The 7,642-nt window shown below is 35.7% G+C and overlaps 1 long non-coding RNA gene across 1 annotated transcript; it reads right to left on the bottom strand.

The window, feature by feature from the left end:
- Nucleotides 1–1,499: 1,499 nt before the first annotated feature.
- Nucleotides 1,500–6,140, bottom strand: LOC125774295 (uncharacterized). The gene is made up of 2 exons (XR_007420764.1): nucleotides 5,919–6,140; nucleotides 1,500–1,562 (listed from the first exon to the last, which is right to left on the bottom strand). It is a non-coding gene; the product is annotated as an uncharacterized LOC125774295 (long non-coding RNA).
- Between the last annotated feature and the right edge of the window lie 1,502 nt (nucleotides 6,141–7,642).

The following is a 7,642-nucleotide window of genomic DNA, read 5'->3' as shown; positions in this document are numbered from 1 at the left end:
CAAAATGTTCACATTTGCACCTATTCTTCGATGTAACTCGGTGAATTTTCAACATTTTTCCAAAATTTCTTCTGTTTTAGTTACATCTCGTGAAATTCTACCAAAAAGTATTCTACACCCATGTGCTCAGACGTAGGGCACAAAAGTTATTCGCGAAAAACCTCTATTTCAACCTATTTCAACCCCGTTCAACCCCGGTGCCACGTTTCAACCTATTTTTGCCCATATCTCAGTCATTTACCGACCGATTTTGGATTTTCTTTGTGATTTGGATAGATCTCGACAAATGCAAGCTAAAAGTCTTCCACGACCATGTGCTCCGATGTCGGGCAAAAAAGTTATTCGCGACCTAAGCTTTTTCTTTCACCTGCCATAACTCGGCCAATTTTCAACATTTTCTCGATCTTTCTTCAGAATTCGATGCGTCTCGTGACGCGCTACAAAAAGTTGTTCCACGACCATGCGCTCCGATGCCGGGCAAAAAGTTATTCGCGGTACAAAGTTTGGTGCACCAAGTGTTGTTTTCCATACAAAATGTTCACATTTGCACCTATTCTTCGATGTAACTCGGTGAATTTTCAACATTTTTCCAAAATTTCTTCTGTTTTAGTTACATCTCGTGAAATTCTACCAAAAAGTATTCTACACCCATGTGCTCAGACGTAGGGCACAAAAGTTATTCGCGAAAAACCTCTATTTCAACCTATTTCAACCCCGTTCAACCCCGGTGCCACGTTTCAACCTATTTTTGCCCATATCTCAGTCATTTACCGACCGATTTTGGATTTTCTTTGTGATTTGGATAGATCTCGACAAATGCAAGCTAAAAGTCTTCCACGACCATGTGCTCCGATGTCGGGCAAAAAAGTTATTCGCGACCTAAACTTTTTCTTTCACCTGCCATAACTCGGTCAATTTTCAATATTTTCTCGATCTTTCTTCAGAATTAGATGCGTCTTGTGACGCGCTACAAAAAGTTGTTCCACGACCATGCGCTCCGATGCCGGGCAAAAAAGTTATTCGCGGTACAAAGTTTGGTGCACCAACTGTTGTTTTCCATACAAAATGTTCACATTTGCACCTATTCTTCGATGTAACTCGGTGAATTTTCAACATTTTTCCAAAATTTCTTCTGTTTTAGTTACATCTCGTGAAATTCTACCAAAAAGTATTCTACACCCATGTGCTCAGACGTAGGGCACAAAAGTTATTCGCGAAAAACCTCTATTTCAACCTGTAATGTGCTCGCGCGTACAATTGCTAACTTCGCGTTTCCGTTCGTACCCGCGTCACATTTATCGATTTGCGCTCAGGTTAATCATCACACGGTATCAACGACTTTTCGTTCGGACGACAAAGTTCTTCATTTGAGCGGACTTGATCGTCCAGGCGATCATAGAAATCTGGAAGAGATTTCTCTTACTGGATTGATGGAGACATCGAGGCCTTACCTTGGGTAGGGGGACTCTCGAAGCTCTTGAAATAAGAACACAATATAGTTTTGGTTGGTTATAATTTCCAACCTGACGGTTAACACGCACTTTGGCGGTTCATCTCGGACTCTCCCGTTCAGGTTGAAACTGGCTTTATTTATATCCATTTTTCAAGCTTTTTGTTTGCTTATTTATCTATAGTTGTTATGAAAATATTAATAAGTAGTTCATAATAAGTAGGCAATGTTTTGGTTTGTGTCGCAAATGTTTATCTTCAGGCTATAACGAAATCGGCGACAAATAACGATGGTGCTATTTGTTATTAATTGTGCTTCCGGTGCCGTTTTTTGTTGTTCATGCAAAAACGCATATTAAGCTATCTTTACCGGGTGGTTATGAAATTGATTCTCGTTGCTAACCCTAAGTGTGTGAATTTACGTTTATGCGTTGGTCATCGGTTTTTTGCAGTTGATGCATTTAATAAAGTGGGTTACTGTGTTTTAAATCTGACCTCCTTTAATTTAGATTAAGTGGCTTTTTTTGGGTAGCGAAATGTGTTGAATTCTGTCACGTGATAAACCTTCTAACCTTGTACTGTGTAATATTTAAGTTATGATAAGATGTTTAGCAATTATGCTACACCTTCCCCGTTTAAGAGAATAATATTATGATTGAGTTCAGTTTTACGAAAGAGTAATATTATTCTTTATATTTTTTTCTTGTGTTACTATATTTAAAAAAATGGATTTGAAATTCGAGTACTAATATATTTCAAAGTAGCTGTTTAGCAAATATGCTACACCTCCTCCCTTTAGAAGAATAATGTTATGATTGAGTGAAATTGTAATGAGCGAAAAAGTAATATTATTCTATTGTTTATTCTTTCTTTTATATATTATTCTGTTACGTTTCAATCTAGTGCTATGTTATGAAATTTCTTATGGAGGATAATATTTGATGTGCATTGATTTGTTGACTAGGGATTTAAAATTGGGAAATTTGTAATCTAATGTATGAGGTTTGAACTTGATTTTTGAGAATTTGTTACATTCACAACTAGATGTGAGTTTTTCATCATGCTTTTCTTCGATTCTTTGATTCATTTTGTAAATCAATGTATGCAATCTTGTCCGAAGAATCTGTTTACATTTTTCTTTAACTTTGTTCATTATCGATGCTTTGCGCAATTCTTCACATATAGTGGGATAATTTGTATTCCATACTTCATTTTTAATGCATTTAGCCTCTCTTGTGGGGCAATGTTTATCATCTTCATTATCATTTATTCCTTTTCTGAATAATTCATTTTTATTCATCATATTTGCGCTTTGAGGTGCAATAATTGCATCATTTTGTTTTTTGATTGCTTTGTAGTATACATCAATGTAACTTTCTGTGTCATGTGTAACTTTCATGTCTTTTTCAAATAGTTCTTTATATAGCTCATCATTATATACTTCATTATTTTCTTTTATCTCTTTGTCGACATCATCATCCTCAAATATTTTTTCATTCATAAATTGTTTACTGACATTGTTATATTCATAACTTGATTCAACATGTACTCTTTTCCTGATGTTTTCTTTTCTAGTGTAATTTTCATTTTTATCATATTTGCTTTCAAACTGATATTCTTCATAATAGTCATTATATAACCCGTTTGCGCTCATGTCGCTTTTTAAATATTTGTTTGCCTTCATGTCATCATTATAACATTTGTTTGGTTTGATCTTCAACATTTGTCTGTTTTCCTGATTTCTTTCTTCAAAGTTAAAACTTGATTCGCATGTTTCTTTTTTTTCTTATATAAAGAATGCTCTTTATTTTTCTTTTATCTTCACATTTTGATGTGTTAGTAATATTCATACGCTTTGATTCGTCTTGCAAATTCAATTTGTTTCTATGACGTGTATTTTCATGAATTCGTTTAGTTAAGTTTTCATTAGTATTATTTATGTTCGTTTCGTATCGTATAGGTCGATATCTATGTGAGTTATTCATTTGAATTTTACTGTATGTATTTTTTTCGAAGGTGTTATTACTGCTACGTTGGAATAGTCTATTATTTCTCCAGTACGGTGTGTTTGTTGCTTGTGTTGGATAGTCATTTCTATTAAAGTATTTTCGATTGTCTAAATCAAATTCCGTTCTGTTTTGAATGTAGTTTATTTCTACTCTTTGGGATGCAAGTTGTAATTCAGCCTCATTATTTGTACCTAACTCGATAGCCTTTGCAAGAGATGTACAATTACTGTATTTGATTGTATTTTTAGTATCAATGTGTTTTGTTCCGGCTATTAATGCTTTCATTGCAGCTCTCATAGCTAACTTTTTGGCTCCTTCTGCTCCTATATTATCTGAGAAGTATGCCCTTTCAAGACGTAACTTAAGATCGCTAATTTCGTCAGCAAAACTTGAAAAATCGTCTTTTTGTCTTGTAGCATTTAATTTCGTTAAAATTAAATCTGATCCAATAATTTTTTCACAATTAATTTTTAAAGCTGTTATGATTTCATCGATCGTTTGTGGAGTTTCTAAAATTGCATTTCTTGCTTTTCCTGTCAGTCTAGATAAAATTGCCTGGATTGCAATGGGTTCATTTTCTGTAGTTGTAACTGATTTACAGGTTTTTAATGATGATAATATATGTTCCAGATTGTCACTATTACCATTGTATACTGGCACATAACTAGCAATTATGTTCAGTAATTCAATTGTTGTAGCCATTGTGCTAGTTGTCGTTATTTCTACTTTAATTTTCAATAACTGATTTTGTCAAAAAGTCGTAGTTAAATTAACTGAATGTCTTTCATAATGTATCTGTAAATTTGTTTTTGTCAATATGAGGTTTTGTCAACTCGTCATTCCTTACTTTGTTAGTATTCATTTATCATCTTTTACTTTGTCTTTCGAACATACTGGAATTTATTTGAACATTTTTTTTTTTACATTAAGCATTACTTTTAACCAATATCGATGTTTCAAAGGACAATATTTTGTATATTTTCTTTCTCTTTAGTTTGTAATTTTTTTTTACATTAAGCATTACTTTTAACGAATATCGATGTTTCAAAGGACAATATTTTGTATATTTTCTTTCTCTTTAGTTATATAATTTTGTACCTTCTTTCTTCTATCATTCATGTCATATACGTATCATATACAGTTATTTAATACACGTTTATCGTTCAATCGTATGCATAATAACATTGTAGGTATTACTTATCTTGCCGTTGTCTCTTTCGTTGGGACTTCTGTTCGTAAGTCATCATGATGCGACTCCTGTCCGTAAGCATCCTTTCGGAGGTTCCTGTTTGATATCTTCCACGTTGGAGACTCCTGTCTCTTGGGATCCCGCCGGTCAACATTTGTGATCCGTGGTCTCGCCTTCCACAGATTTTCAAATTTCTGTTCACTTGTTTATTTGCTTCATTGTACTATTTTCGCGATGTGCATTTGTGCTTTCGTGCGATGATTCTTTAACATCGCTAGTAATCAGTTATTAGGCGAAAATTGAAGAACACTGTCTCTTCCGCACTTTATACCTAAGTATAAGTGAAGCTTTCACTGTTCGATTCGCGAATTGATTCATAATAAACGAATTTGTTGTCTGATACTCTCATTCATAAATATAATCGAAAGCTTGATTCTCTAAAAGCTTGAAATACCTTGAGCTTGAAAATATTGTTCGTTGTGAATCTTCAGATTCTATATGATCGTAAAATATTAATCTGCGTTCGAACTACTTCTTTGGGTACTGAAGAGTACATTTCGTCGCAGGTTTTCATGAACATTTTTCTGTGTAACACTTTAACTACGCACTGCCAAAAATTTGCTTTATCATCCACTTTTCACTTACTTATTGTTTTCTTCGTCATATTTGCATTCGGCATTTTTGTGTAGCTAATCATCACGTACCACGTTTGGCTCAAACGTTTGTCTCTTTTTCCATCCATCAGTCACGAGAATTTTCCACTCGGGATCAGTTCTCAATAATGAAACCATGCTTCGATGCATATTGTTTAGTTCTCTGGTCATTGCACTTTTTAACTGGTCATGTCGATTGTATTTTTATCGTTGCTATAACTGCACTTTTTCACTTTTTCTAACATTCTCTGTTCACGTAACCGAAGATTGCAGCTTATGGTCACGGTCGCCATGTAATGTGCTCGCGCGTACAATTGCTAACTTCGCGTTTCCGTTCGTACCCGCGTCACATTTATCGATTTGCGCTCAGGTTAATCATCACACGGTATCAACGACTTTTCGTTCGGACGACAAAGTTCTTCATTTGAGCGGACTTGATCGTCCAGGCGATCATAGAAATCTGGAAGAGATTTCTCTTACTGGATTGATGGAGACATCGAGGCCTTACCTTGGGTAGGGGGACTCTCGAAGCTCTTGAAATAAGAACACAATATAGTTTTGGTTGGTTATAATTTCCAACCTGACGGTTAACACGCACTTTGGCGGTTCATCTCGGACTCTCCCGTTCAGGTTGAAACTGGCTTTATTTATATCCATTTTTCAAGCTTTTTGTTTGCTTATTTATCTATAGTTGTTATGAAAATATTAATAAGTAGTTCATAATAAGTAGGCAATGTTTTGGTTTGTGTCGCAAATGTTTATCTTCAGGCTATAACGAAATCGGCGACAAATAACGATGGTGCTATTTGTTATTAATTGTGCTTCCGGTGCCGTTTTTTGTTGTTCATGCAAAAACGCATATTAAGCTATCTTTACCGGGTGGTTATGAAATTGATTCTCGTTGCTAACCCTAAGTGTGTGAATTTACGTTTATGCGTTGGTCATCGGTTTTTTGCAGTTGATGCATTTAATAAAGTGGGTTACTGTGTTTTAAATCTGACCTCCTTTAATTTAGATTAAGTGGCTTTTTTTGGGTAGCGAAATGTGTTGAATTCTGTCACGTGATAAACCTTCTAACCTTGTACTGTGTAATATTTAAGTTATGATAAGATGTTTAGCAATTATGCTACAAACCTATTTCAACCCCGTTCAACCCCGGTGCCACGTTTCAACCTATTTTTGCCCATATCTCAGTCATTTACCGACCGATTTTGGATTTTCTTTGTGATTTGGATAGATCTCGATAAATGCAAGCTAAAAGTCTTCCACGACCATGTGCTCCGATGTCGGGCAAAAAAGTTATTCGCGACCTAAGCTTTTTCTTTCACCTGCCATAACTCGGCCAATTTTCAACATTTTCTCGATCTTTCTTCAGAATTAGATGCGTCTTGTGACGCGCTACAAAAAGTTGTTCCACGACCATGCGCTCCGATGCCGGGCAAAAAAGTTATTCGCGGTACAAAGTTTGGTGCACCAACTGTTGTTTTCCATACAAAATGTTCACATTTGCACCTATTCTTCGATGTAACTCGGTGAATTTTCAACATTTTTCCAAAATTTCTTCTGTTTTAGTTACATCTCGTGAAATTCTACCAAAAAGTATTCTACACCCATGTGCTCAGACGTAGGGCACAAAAGTTATTCGCGAAAAACCTGTTTTGTGTACCGATTTGTGTCCACCGAGTAAGGTGCCTATTTCAACCCCGTTCAACCCCGGTGCCACGTTTCAACCTATTTTTGCCCATATCTCAGTCATTTATCGACCGATTTTGGATTTTCTTTGTGATTTGGATAGATCTCGACAAATGCAAGCTAAAAGTCTTCCACGACCATGTGCTCCGATGTCGGGCAAAAAAGTTATTCGCGACCTAAGCTTTTTCTTTCACCTGCCATAACTCGGCCAATTTTCAACATTTTCTCGATCTTTCTTCAGAATTAGATGCGTCTCGTGACGCGCTACAAAAAGTTGTTCCACGACCATGCGCTCCGATGCCGGGCAAAAAAGTTATTCGCGGTACAAAGTTTGGTGCACCAACTGTTGTTTTCCATACAAAATGTTCACATTTGCACCTATTCTTCGATGTAACTCGGTGAATTTTCAACATTTTTCCAAAATTTCTTCTGTTTTAGTTACATCTCGTGAAATTCTACCAAAAAGTATTCTACACCCATGTGCTCAGACGTAGGGCACAAAAGTTATTCGCGAAAAACCTCTATTTCAACCTATTTCAACCCCGTTCAACCCCGGTGCCACGTTTCAACCTATTTTTGCCCATATCTCAGTCATTTACCGACCGATTTTGGATTTTCTTTGTGATTTGGATAGATCTCGACAAATGCAA

The sequence above is a fragment of the Anopheles funestus genome, unplaced genomic scaffold, assembly GCF_943734845.2.
Source record: "Anopheles funestus unplaced genomic scaffold, idAnoFuneDA-416_04 scaffold_21_ctg1, whole genome shotgun sequence".
In the NCBI taxonomy this organism is placed as follows: Eukaryota; Metazoa; Arthropoda; class Insecta; order Diptera; family Culicidae; genus Anopheles; species Anopheles funestus.
This window is presented reverse-complemented; position numbering and strand designations above follow the sequence as displayed.